The following is a 13,019-nucleotide window of genomic DNA, read 5'->3' as shown; positions in this document are numbered from 1 at the left end:
GCTCGACAGACTGGGGACCCCAGCTTCTGGTCCAAGGTGAAGTCTCAGGAACTCCTCCTGGCTCCAGCCCAGGAGCCTCCTCAGTCCTGGCGCCCTGTGTCTCATCCTGCCAGCCAAGCCTCTTGAATTAGATGGGGCCGCTGGAGAAGGACAGGGCTCAGAAGGTTTGCAAAATGCACAAAGGCATTGAGCCTAAAACCGTGTGCTTTTCCCTGTTTTCACTCCCTGACTCACAGGGGGACCTTAGAAAACAAACCATGACCTTCCCAGCAGAGGGTCCCCCAGGGCCTCTCACTAACCGCCCCACCCCCGCCCGCCCTGGCCCTCTGTCCACAGTAACAGTACCAACAGGGCAGAGCACATCTGTTTCTTGTAATACATATTTAAAAGATATCGATGACTAAAAAGGCCGGAGGGAGGCACACACAACCTTGCTTGGGCGGCTGGCATTTTCGCACATAAAGGCTTCTCTCTCCTTCACCCCTAGAAGGCCAGAGCAGGAAGGGGCCTCAAAGGTTCTTCTACCCAAACCCCTGAGGCCAGAGAGGGAGGTCAGGGCTTCAGGGTCACGTGGCAAAGGAGGGGCAGAGTCAGCTCTGGGACTCTGCTCTTTCTAACTGATGTATCCTGCTGATTCAAGGACATACCTATCGCGAAGGTCAAGGTCTGGGTCTGGGAGGGTTGTAATGCCTTTTTCATCCATGGAGGATGAGTTCCTGTCGGATTTTTCTTTTTTCTCTTGAGTGTTTCTGCCCCGGCCCAGCACCTGCCGGTGACCCCTGCCTCTGCTTCCTTCAGCTGGTCCCAGGAGGCCCCTACTAGCACCCCGTTTCTGAGTTCATCCTGCCTGGGCAGCACATTTCCTCATAGCCTCAGGCTTTGTCCTCCCCAGAGAAACAGAATGAAATCAGGCAGGCTCTGCTGTCCTGCCCAGAACGAGCCCTGGGCCATGCATATCAGCCTGGTGGTCTGGGGTCTGTGGCTGCTCCCTGAGGTCCAGGTGCCACCCTCTGCTGGCCTGTTGTCTCCTCATTGCTGTATTTCCAGGTGGTGCACAGTGCCTGAAATGTAATTGGCACTCAGTTCAATTGTAGAGTAACTCAGTGGATGTGTGAATATATGCTTTACCCACCCCTGATCTGGGAACCCCAAGGCTGACCCTGTGGTGACACAGGCATGATTCAGTGACCCATCTCACTGGGATCTGATGGCTTTTGGAGGCAGCCTCTGCCACAGGGTCCCTTCCTCCAGGCTCCACCAAACCTGTCATTTGCGGAGTCCTTACTGACGCCAGACGGCATGCTAAGTGACTTACCCACGTTGTTGGTTCTCCCAGCAACCCCTGAGATGGGTCCTTCTTGCTCTCTTTTACGGGCAGGTTAAATGAAGATGCTGAGAGGTTAGGGATGTGACTTAACTCATCCTCCGCTCCCTCCCTTCCCTGGGTGTCTATAGGCAGACCCTGACCTAAGGCCTGAGACACTCACAAATTGTGATGGTCATTGCCAAGGGGTAGTGTGTACAGTGGTTAAATCACAGGCGATCTGGCTTCTTAACCTGCTTCCTTCCTGACTGGAGGGATAAACTGAGGCCAGTCACCATACTGGGAGGTCGGCCACATCTCTCTTCCCTCCTCCCAAGCCTGTAGCTGGGCTGTGACAGTAGCAGGTGGGGCCTGGGGCCCGGCTGTGCCACTGTTCAGCAGTGCTTCATGGGGCATATCCCTTGGCCACCTTCTGTATACAACTTGATCTGCTTTTCACACCCTGCCTCTCATACCTTTTCATTGTAACCATAGTGCTAATGGTATCAGAAGTTTAACTTCAAAGTGTGTTGGTGGGGTTAACCGTGGATGCCCTCAGTGGTGCACCCCAGCTGCTTCTACCTCCTCCTCTCTCCTTTCCCCTCCCCCCTCGTTTTCTTGGAGGTCACCCCACCCCTGCAGTCCCCACCCTGGTCCGGACCCTCACGACAGCTTTTTTCTCTCCCAGTCTTTGTCCCACGTAGCTCTGGTATTTGCTGCTTGGGGACTGATGCTCGCAGACAAACTTCTGGGTGTAAGTGAAGTGCTGTTGCTTCCATTCTGATGAGTGGCAGACTGTCTGTCCCAGGCCTGCTCTGCTGGCCTCCACCCCACCCTCCCCTCTATATTCACGTCGGCCCAGGAGCTCTTGTTCCCATCAAATGAGTCAGGGGAGAGATCTTGGAAGAGTAATTAATTTGAGCAGATGTGTGTCAATGTCCTCGGAAATACAAGATGTCAGTACAAACCACCTGTGCTTGCTCTGGCCACAAAGCTCCAGAATGCAGGCGGGCCTCTCTTTAGGAAAAGCTCTAGGTCCAGGCTATTTGCATTACAAAAAAAAAAAAAAAAAGATCACTTTACGGAAGGATTTACTGGTAGGTCTTTTAAAATTGGAGCTATTTTGGTGTATTTAAGTAGTTTACAGGTCATTAAGTATTTGACAGGGGGAATTTAGGGACCAGAAAACTTTGTGTTCAAGCTTAAGAACCAGTGCCAATTACAGATTCTTCTGAAATGATGATGATGCAGCCCAGAAATTGTATGTAAGCCAGCAAGCAAAGGCAGGCTGACCTGCTGAAGCGTGGCCGCACACACACCCTTCAGACATGCTTGCCGGGGCCCCTACAGAAACGTACCTGTTTTTCTTTAATGATGAGCACTGAGAGCAGAACTAAGCTTTCTGTGCCAGTTCCCCAATTAATCCCTGTTCCGCTCAGCTCTGCGATCTCGTAGGCTGGGTGGGAGATTGCCTAACTGAAAACCAGAGTTCAAGTCAATGGCCTTTTAAGATTTTTTATAGTCTGATGTTCCTCTAGTAGCCTCCCTTTTCACTCCTCAGAGCTCCTTTCTCTTCCCTCCTCTTACTTCAGATCTCCCACCTCACCCCCCACACCTCGCTCTGAGCTCAGCATCGCACCTCAGACTTCACGGACGTGATGGAGGAGATGAAGGCTTCAGACTGGAGCCCCCTCATCCTTCCTCCCCTAAGTCTGCGAGCCCGCCTGCTGCGGTGCTCGGATTCATCCCTCCTGAAACTCCGAGAGCCAGTCTCTGCACGTGGGCTCTGCATCCCAGCCTCTTTCCTTCTTAAGGACTCACCTGGGGTCTTCCCCAGCAGCGTACAGACCTGCTCTCTTATCCGTCGTCTTTGAAAAATCACAAGCCGCCTGCGATTGTAATACCTCTTTCAGCTGCTGCTCCATCTCTGCTCTCTTTCGCCGCCAAACGACTCAGAAGAATTGTCTGCACAGACGGCCTCCTCTTGTCCACCTCCCAGCCACCCTCCTGCCCACTTCAGTCTGGCATCCCTCCCCACCACGCCACTTCACAACTCGAGGAGGTCACCGGCAGCTTCCATGTCGCCCGCCCCCACCGACACTTTGTCGTCCTCATCTTGGCTTCTCCGCAGCATCCCACACCCTCTCCTTCTCAGAGACACTGTCTCCAGGCTGTGCTCCTCTGCCTTCCCCCTCCCCTTCTGTTTATTCCTCCTTTTCTGTTGTCTAAATATTGAACATCCCAAGTCTTGGCCCTCAGCCTGTTTCTCCCTTGCTAGGTGAGCTCACCTGTTATCAAGCTTTAAATACTATCTATATAGTGATGACTTCCAAATTCCTCTCTTGAGCTTTCGTCTTGCAATTCTGTCTGTCTCCTTGAATATTTCACCTGAATGTTCTACAGATATCCCAAACATATGAAAAGACACCAAACTCTTGATTTCTCTTCTCAAGTCTGTCTCTCCCTAAATCTTCCCAGCTCAGTAAATAGCGCCCTTGCCCACCCATTTGCAAAGCCCCGGTTTCTCCTCTCTCTCCCCTCCGACATCTCGTCTCCCACCAGGTTCTGCCAGTTTACCTCCAACGTGTGTCTCGAATGAACACCCTTCTCTCCATCTCCCCTGCCACCCTCTAGCCCCGGCCACCATCATCTCTTTCCTGATCTAGGACAATAGCTTCCTAATTGGTCTCTTTACTGCCACTCTTGCCAAGTGTTCTTTACACAGCACAGCATTTCAAAAATATCAATTGTCTCATGTTATTCCTCTGCTTAAACCCTGCAGTGGTTATTCATTATCCTGAGAATAAAATCCTAACTCCTCGCTGTGCCTTAGAAGGCTCTGTATGATCTGGCCCGTCCATCTAATTTTCTGCCCTCATCTTGCACTTCTTCTTGATCAGTTGCCCTCCCAGCAGCCATCTCCTCCCGTCTCCCATTGTAGTGGAACCCCAATTTTGTTCAGCTACGAATTTTTTTTCATGAAAGGGTTGGTGACATTTTCAGGGAAGGTGAGCCCTTCTCCCCTCCACGGGACGTGACCATGGTTAATCTAAGCTAATTGTGGTCACGTCATGACGCCATTGCCAACGATTGGTTTAAGAGTGGGACTGGTTCTGTGCCATGGACTTAAGAGAAGTTCTACTGGCCACTTCTAGGAAAGATGCACTGACCTCGTGAGAGAGTTCTGCACGAGGAGGAGTTGCTTCCAAGCCACCCTTCCTGCCTTCCTGGTGTTGGTAGGTGAGGATTCAGTGCTCCCCACCTGCTGGGTGACCAGGGGCACATCCCTTCCCACGAGGTGATGGCTGATGCTTCTCTTGTAGGGCCCCCAAGAGGACTCAGTGGGGTCAGGTAGGCAGAGCTCCTCTCCTAGGACCTGCCATCCCTGGAGCCCGAGAACTGTCACTTCTCTTTCCTTCCTCTTCCTCTTCTTGGCTGCTCTCCCCAACAGGTGTTGTTGACCTGCCTTCGCTCCCTGCCCGAGCCCCGGCTCTTCACTGGAGCCCAGCGGCGGGCAGCAGCGTCTTGGTATAACATAAAGGCAGTTTCTTTAGCTGCTTCTTTTTGAACAACAAAATTAAAATTGCCTCTCCGTCTTCCTTCGCTGCCTCAGCCGAGCGCCTTGCCAGCGTGTTTACATTAAGGGATCTGCAGGGGTCCTCCAGGTTGTGGGCTGTGTGTGTTCTGTCTGTTTAGTGCGGCTCCCACTTTGTCTAATTTCCTAATACAGCTCAGCATTCTGATTTTTTCTCCGAGGCTGTGAACGGAGAAGGGAAATTGCGGCTCTGGATGAGGCCTTCTTCGACAGACCCTACGAGATCCCCCCAGAGTCGTCCTCTCGCCCAATTAGAAACCTACCTGGCTGTTAGGAGCCAGAGTGCCTGCCGATGTTCCGGGCCCTAATTACTGCTTGATGGAATGAATAAAGACATTGTGTTTTCTACATTTTACTTACAGAGTTGCTGATGCGGTGAATGTTAGATGAAATGTCTCTTTCCTCAGAGAGATTAAAAAACCAAGTGCCTCGGCTGCAGATCGGAGCGGCTGTTTGAGCGACAGGTTTTCCCTCCCGCCCTGGCGAGGCCCTCCTGTGTGAGCAGGTCTGGGGTCTGCGAGAGCCGGTGAAGACAAGTAAAAGTGAGGCAGGCACTTACCGGGCACTGGTCTCCCCAGATGTGCCCTCGTTTCCTTCCCACAAGGATGTGACGCAGTGGCTGGTCATCTCCAGTGTGCAGGTAGGGCTGCTGAGGCTCAGAGACGTATTCTGCCTCTCGCCAAGGGCGCGCTCAGTGAACGACACGGCAGGACGGTGGTTTGAATTCGGGCTTCTGGTGCTGAGTGCTCTTTCCCCTTTGGCCCCGGGACGCTTTCCTGGCCCACTGGGTCCAGTCGGCCCAGCATCCCTTAGGAACCAGCCAGTTCTTTTTCTTGAGAGTGGATGGCAGGGAGGGTAATTTCTGCGGCATAACAGACCTCCCCCAAACTTAGAGGCTTCAAACAACAAACTGTGCTTTTTCATGGCTCTGTGTTAGCTGCATGGCTCCTGTGGTCTGGGGTGGCTTGAGGGGGACTGGCAGGTTCGGGGTGGCCTGCGTCAGTAGCCCTTGTGGCAAGGGCCAGATGTTCGCGTCCTCTAGGAGGCTTGCCCAGGCCTGGCCTCTTCTTTGAATTTCATATGTAGACATAGCCATTGACATGGATGTAGCCCTAGATAAACATCTTTCCCCTTTGAAAGTAGCCCTGCTGGTTTGAACCCCGTCTGTCTGGACTCATTCATGTTGGGGTGGAAGGTTCCGAGCAGCAAAGGAGGGAAGCCCCACCGTACAGGCACTTTTAGAGCCCCTCTTACTACATGTCTTCTAATGTCCAGTTGGCCAAGGAAGCCACGTGTCCAAGGCCGGATTCACGGGGTGGAGGAGAGACTCCGGCTCTTGATGGGAGGGCCACACGCACGCATCCAGAGATGGGAAGCTTTGCAAAGCTTTGCAAAGATGCGGTCACTTTGCAGTCCACCGCAAAGGGCAGTGTTCTTCAGAAGGTCATTTCATGACTCCTGGTCCTGTCAACTAGGGGTTGGAGAGGGGACTTACTGACATCCGGACAGGATGTCACCAAGACTGTTACCAGACAGATGATTTTTTTTTTTTTTTTTTTTTTGGTTCCTGTCGTTGTATTGTTTTTAACATGTAGAGAAGGAGGAAACAAAACCGCCCTTTGGTAGTTTATCCACGTTCTCATAACCAGCCATTATCTTTTCATTATTCTTATTTCTCTGGACCAGATGCTTCAGATGCCTGGGAGTGTATGTTTGGACTTGGTGGTGGGGACCGTCCCTGCTCCGTCTGCAGCTGTAGGGATGAAGGAGGGAGCAGCTCTGTGCCCCCTGCCTGTCCCTTCTCTAGGGCTCACAGCATGTTCTGGTTTATCCATCTGAATGTTACATGGTTTTTCCCGCATGACCTGGGAAATGCAGACCAGAGAATTTTAGGCTCTTTGAAGGAGGGAGAGGTTCAGAAGGATCTGTGCAGTGATCGAGTCTCTGGATACCTTGACAGCTTCATTTCAGATTCTGTTCCTTCCCCCCTGCCCTCCCCCCACCATCCTCTTTCCTGTGCTTCCAAGGCCATGGTGACCTGTTTTCTGAGTAGAAACTGCTAAAATCAGAGATTTGTGGAAACCAGTTTCAAGGCAGCCTGCCTTGGGTACTATTAGGCCCTCAGGCCTCAGTTCAAGGTTCCCCTGAAACCTTCCAACAGGGAGAGAACAGGGCTGTCAGCCATGTGAACACCGTGGGCCCTTCCCCAGCTCAGCTTTCTCAGGTGAATGACTCTGGGAGCAAGTCGGACAGAGCCGGGCCCCCAGGCCTGGGACCCAAAGGTGAAAGGCCTTTGGTGCCTCTTGCAACCAGGACTGGTTAAAATTATTGGCTGGTGTGGGTCTTATTCTTTCCTTCATTGGCTTGAGCACCTCTCCAGGGCCTGGCACAGGAGAAATGTCCCAGAGGTCCCTCACCCCTTGACCACTGAGTAGGCGGCTGAAATCCTCTGGCAGAAGGTTCCAGCGGATGGTACTGGCAGCTTTGTTCAGGTGGAAGTGAGAGGGGGAGGAGGAGGAGGTGAGACCCCAGTGTGGGGACCTGAAGGCTACGCCACCGAAGGCTGCATCATCTGTCCTCCTAAGGCTGTCCCTCACACCCTGGGGCGGCTGGCGCCCTCCCCGCACAGCCTGCAGGCTCCTCCTGCCCCATCAGCCTTTATGTGTCCCATTAGAGCAAGAAAGTAAAAGGTTTTATGAGGGTGACTCCCCCACCGTCCCCGGCTCTGTCTTAAAAAAAAGGAAAAAAAAAGGCAAAGTGTGTTCCTGCAAATTAACAAATGTCACATCAGCGCTGGTTGCCTGAACAGCAGCCTTCCAGAAGCAGTGCCTCAGGCCAGGCCAGGGAAGCTGGATTTCCACTCTCAGGGCCTCCCAGGAAGGCGTGCCTGGTCCTTGTCTGTCCCTGGACCAGAGGACTGAGGAGGGATGTCGGTCTTCAGTTTGCCTCTCCCGTCAGGGCTGCAGGAGATCCCGGGACCCCTCTTCACGAGGGTGCTTGGGGTTCTGGGAGCCCCTGCTATTACAGGCCACATTTTGTATATGTCTAGAAAGTGAAATGGGGGGTAAATCTTCAGCTTTCTTCCCATTCTCAAAGAAGTCGGTGACCCTAAAAAAGATTACAGACTGAGGAGAAATAGTATGACTCCCTCACTGTGGACAGAAGGAACCTTGGGCCCAGAGAGGGCAAGTTGCTTGAGTCAGATCACACAGCACATTAGTGGCTTTTTGTTTAAAGATCAAATCCACATGTTTACGGGGAGGGGCCTGATAGCAAGTAGGGGAGGCCTTTTCTCATTTCCTGGCAATTTGCAAGCAGCTTGTCTCTTAATTGATTGTGTGTGGTGGTTTTTTCGGTTGTTTTTTGTTTTTTGTTTTTTTTTAAGTTGGAATCACTCCCAGAAGTAAAGGGGCTGAGACGAGCAAAATAAATAAGGAATAAACAGGCTCAACATGTGGGGGAAGTGAAAGTAAAAAGCGACTGTGAGTTTGGGGTAAAACTGACTCAGAACTGAATGGGAGCAAATCCGAAGCTAGAGGTAATGAGATGGAAAAAGAGCAGCAAACATGATATAAAAAGCCGGGCGAGTTTCCGTATTTTGTTTTTTTCCGGAACAATGAAGCTAAGGGCTTGCCGTTCTCAATACTCGAGGAGCTGGGGCTGGGCTTGGCGTGTCCCCAACTTTGGCAGGCCTGAAGGCCTGAAAGGGAACTCTTGCCTCTGGGCCCTTGATCCTGGCGTTTGATTCTGCCGGGTGCCTCTCACCAGCTCCATCACTGGCCGGGTACCCTGGGGCTGTCTTCCGTCTGCTCTCATCCATCCCTTTCATCCTGCGGCTCCTTAAATTTCCAGCTTGCTCCACTTAATATATCGATCAGGGAGCCCCTGGGGACCAGCTCCACTCGGGTGGGCCCCTCCTCTTTCTTTGTTACCTTTGACAAGCCCTGGATCTCCCACGTCTGGTTTCTCTGAAATGAGGAGGATGCTGACAACATCCTTTTTTGCTATTCTCCACTGATGAGAGTTTTTGCTTCCTGGGGCCAGTCTCCGTTTAGCAGATAAAATAGAACCGGATAGGAATTGATTACCACCCCACTGGCTCCTCGCAGGCCGGGCAGCCCCATTCAGGGACTGCTGGGCCCTTTCAGGTAAACGGTGGATGGTCCTACTGGGCCCTACCTGAAGAGGAAGCAAGGCGCTATCTGGTAGACTTTCTCTCTGGCTGGCGTCGTCACAGCCCTTGGGGGCAGGCGTTGACTGTCTATTTTGCAAATGAGAAAATTAAGGCCCAGAGAAGCAAAGGAGCGGGCTTCGGCCTTGGCAGGAGGAGGCTTGAATGCAGGACTGTCTGAACCCAAGTCCCACCATCCCGGTTGAAGGCCTGGCGGGGTGTGAAGGCCTCTCTCTTGCCTGACTTTCCTGACGGCATTTTCACTAGCATCTTGTTGATACTAAAAGTATGAGTATTGTGTTCAGTGTTCATTGTGTTCAGTGCCCTCTCTGACCACAGAGCTGGGGAGAAGGAGGGAGATGACTGGGGGGTGCTTTTCTATGGGGAATTGCCGAACTGAGGTCACAGATGGGTGGGCTGTGTCCTGCTTGCAAACGGGCTTTGTCCACGAGTCTGTTGCTCTGAAATGACTTTGGACGCCTTTGGGCACGGCGAGCATTTACTGGGGAGGCCATAGGCCCACCTTTCCCTACTGCCTCACGCCTGCCCGGGTCACACTTTTTATAAGCTTGGCTGGCCGACAGAGAGAGGGAGTCTGCACATTTCTCCTCAATTCCGTGTTCACTGACATCAGGTTGGTAGCTTGAAATTGGCCATTTTGGGCATATTCTCACCACAGAAATCAGCAAACAAATCAGAGCTTTTTTTTTTAATATATTATTTTTTAACCTTTGCTCTTGTTATTTATTCAGTTCCTTCTTCCCTTTTTCCTTCTCTTTTTTATTGAAGTATAGTCGGTTTACAATGTTGTGTTAATTTCTGGTGTACAGCATAGTAATTCATTTATACATATATATATATATTCCTTTTCACATTCTTTTTCGTTATTTCATCATAGGCCATTACAAGGTATTGAATATAGTTCCCTGTGCTATAGAATAGGACCTTGTTGTTTATCTGTTTTAGATACAGTAGTTAGCATCTGCAAATCCCGAACTCCCAATTTACCCCTCCACTCCCCTCTCCCCCTCTGGTAACCATAAGTTTGTTTTCTATGAGAGCTTTTTAGTTAGTTAGTTCTTTCTTGTTTGAGAGTCAGTTTACTTGTGCACCACTGTCTGTAGGTATTTGCTTTCAACCTTTGCTCTAAAAGTCTCTCCAGTTTGTTTTAGGCATGTTCACCCAACTCAGTTTATTTAATTCAGTCTCATTTCCTTCCCGCAGCCAGCATGGGGATGCCGTTGACCCTGTGTTGAAGATAAAGACATACTTGCAGGGAGGGTAGGGCTGGAAGCTGGGATCCAAAGACAAGTCCTTTGCCTTCAAGTTCAATGTTCTTGTTGGCTTAACTCCTCTGTTCTCAACTGGGGCAATTTGGCCACCCAGGGGACATTTGGCCATGTCTGGAGACATTTTTGGTTGTCACAAGTGGGGGAGGTGCCACCACACACCCTGCGATGCACAGAGTCGCCCCTGCAATTTGGGATTATCCAGCCCCAGTGCCAGTGGTGCTGAGGTCAAGGACCCCTGGCTGAGCTGGTGGTGTCCCCTCGAACATTCTCTTCTTTTCCTGTCTCAGGAAGAAATGGACTAGATAAGGGTGACTTTCATCTTGGTCAGGAATGGGGGGCAACATCCGGGGATAGCTGACTGTCCTGCTGAGGTTCGATTCGGAGAGGGGCTGCGTTAAGCCTGGACTGGTTTATGCCCAGACCTGGGGAGTCAAAAATAAGGCAAGAGAGGCTCTCGGTCTTCATGAAGTAGAGGGAGCTGTGACCTGAAGACAAATGAGGACACGGGAGGATTTCACAAGGAAAAGAATTGGGGGTGGGAAGAGGTGGTAATAAACAGAAAGAGCCCCCATCCCAGGAAGAGGCCAGCTGGGCCCTGTGAGTCCTAACGTGCGAGTTGGGGGAGCATAGTCAAGGTGCAGATGAGATGTTTTGAGGGCCACGTTGGTGGTCCCCAAATCTGCCTCACTGTCAGATTCAGCCAGGGGGCTTTAATAAGAAAACATAGTGCTTGTGTCCACTTGGAACAGCCTGGAGTAGGGCTCAGAACTCTGAATTTTTAAAAACTCCCCGAGTGGTACTGATGATCAGCCGAGTGTGGGGACCTGGGATGGACGAGCACGTTACTTGTCAGTGGGGGCTGTTCCACGTCAGCATGAGGGAGGTTAAGAATTAACACTCATACAACAGACGTTCGAGGACTTGCCGCCTGCCAGGCCCACTGTGGGCTCTCAGCAGGAGGGGACGGGCTGCCTGTCCTCCAGGAGCACACAGAGCCCAGAATAGTGTCCGGCACAGGTGACAAGACCTCTCTGAGCCTCACTTTCCTCGTCAGTTAAATGGGGCAAATGCTACTCAGAGCACAGGGTCTCGGTCAAGTTTACGTGAAAGAACAGCGTGCAAACCACCAGCCAGCTCCTGGCTTGGCATCCGGGCCACAGAGGGTTCCCCAGAGCTGCCTGCTGACCAGGATTCCTTCCTAGTGCAGGACCTTCCTCTCTTCCAGTTCAAGTGCCATGTGAATTGAGGGTGGACTCTGTGCCAGGGATGGTCCAGGCTCTGGAGGATACTGAAGTGAGGGAGACCGAGTCTCGGTCCTCAGAGAGCTTACAGTGTGTTAAGGCACTCGGGACGCAGCTGTTACACCCCCAGCCCTTCAGTGTATAGGACGCCAGGCCACGGTGTGCACAGACCACACATGTCCTGCCCTCTGGGGGTCTGGGGCCCGAGGGTACAAGGGCCAGGGGATGCTCTTTAGAGAGAATTCCAAAGGAAGCACTGGATTTTGCAGGAAGAATAACGTGCTCCAAGTGGGCATGGTGCTTGCAGGCAGCCAGAACAGGATGTGCGAGTGTGGGGGAGGTGTGTCGGGGGGGGGGCAGGGGCCTCTGGATCTTGCCTTCCAGAGTCTCTAGGCCCTTCATTCTCATCCTGTGTTTCTCTCTCTCCTCCCTCCTTTCCTCCTGGGAATGGCACACACCAGGTGCAGACCCTTGAAAAAGTTCATCTGCTTGACGCTTGATTTATCGTTCAAATCTTCAGTAACCGATTTCCAGTCTCGTAAAATATTAAATACATCCATATATTGAATATCACATTTTGATATGTTTTCATGCCTCATTTGCCACCGAAGTCAAGGACAGGCCACATTTTTCATGGCACGGGGCCCAGATTTGTCCTTGTACAGTGTTGGATTATATCCCCCTACCCGCTGCAGACCCACATTCCTCAGTGTCTGGTTTGAGCATCCCCACTGACGGCCCCCTTGGCACAGACCACTGCACACCCAGGGCAGGCGGGCCACATGTATCCTCCCCGGGGAGTGTTATTTGCATAGCACTGTAAACATTTGCGGCAGGGCAAGGTCTCTGCCAGATATCTCCAGGTCCCACGTCAGACAGCGGCCAAGCCAGGGGAAGAGGCTACGAGTGTGTGGCCATTCTTTCCATCTGTTCTAGCTCTCATGCTTTCAGCCGACATTTAATGAACACCTGCTAAGTGACAGGCACTAAACTAGACCCTGGAGATTTTAAGATGATAAACTATTGCCTCACCTTCAGAGAGGAAGGTAAATATGCCAGGCAGGGCACTGAGGGACACGGGGAGAAGCGTGTCAGAGGGACTGAGCGTGGAGAGGAAGGCATGGAGTTCTCCCCTGGGGGTGGGGCAGGAGGAGTGATGGGGCAGCGAGCATGATTTCCTAGAAGGAGCCATCCTAGTGTTTCATTTTTGGCTAAGAGTAAGTGTGCAGAAGGCAGACAGAGGACAAGGACATTCTGGAGTGTGACTTGAGGGGGTGGTGGTGAGGCCACCTGTTCTGGAACTGAAAGCTACTCGGTATGGCTGGGATCATAGAGTTCAGGGAGGAGCCTGATGGGACTTGAGTGTGCACGGGAGGTGAGGGCAGGTCACCGAGGGTCTTTGAAGCCCTGAGAATAA

The 13,019-nt window shown here is 51.9% G+C and overlaps 1 protein-coding gene across 5 annotated transcripts in view; it reads left to right on the top strand.

Moving 5' to 3' along the window:
- Positions 1 to 13,019, top strand: part of GRIK4 (glutamate ionotropic receptor kainate type subunit 4) — a 387,436-nt gene that overhangs the window by 63,220 nt on the left and 311,197 nt on the right. The window contains exon 1 of one of the 5 annotated variants that reach the window (XM_032472705.1): positions 8,621 to 8,682. The exons of the other annotated variants lie outside the window; for them this stretch is intronic. The gene's annotated coding sequence lies outside the window, so the exon portion shown is untranslated. Of the gene's footprint in view, positions 1 to 8,620; positions 8,683 to 13,019 lie in introns of those variants that run through there. 5 annotated transcript variants of the gene reach the window in all.

The sequence above is a fragment of the Camelus ferus genome, chromosome 33 (assembly GCF_009834535.1).
Source record: "Camelus ferus isolate YT-003-E chromosome 33, BCGSAC_Cfer_1.0, whole genome shotgun sequence".
In the NCBI taxonomy this organism is placed as follows: Eukaryota; Metazoa; Chordata; class Mammalia; order Artiodactyla; family Camelidae; genus Camelus; species Camelus ferus.
Note: the sequence above shows the minus strand (reverse complement) of the source record. Positions and strands in the feature narration are given on the sequence as shown.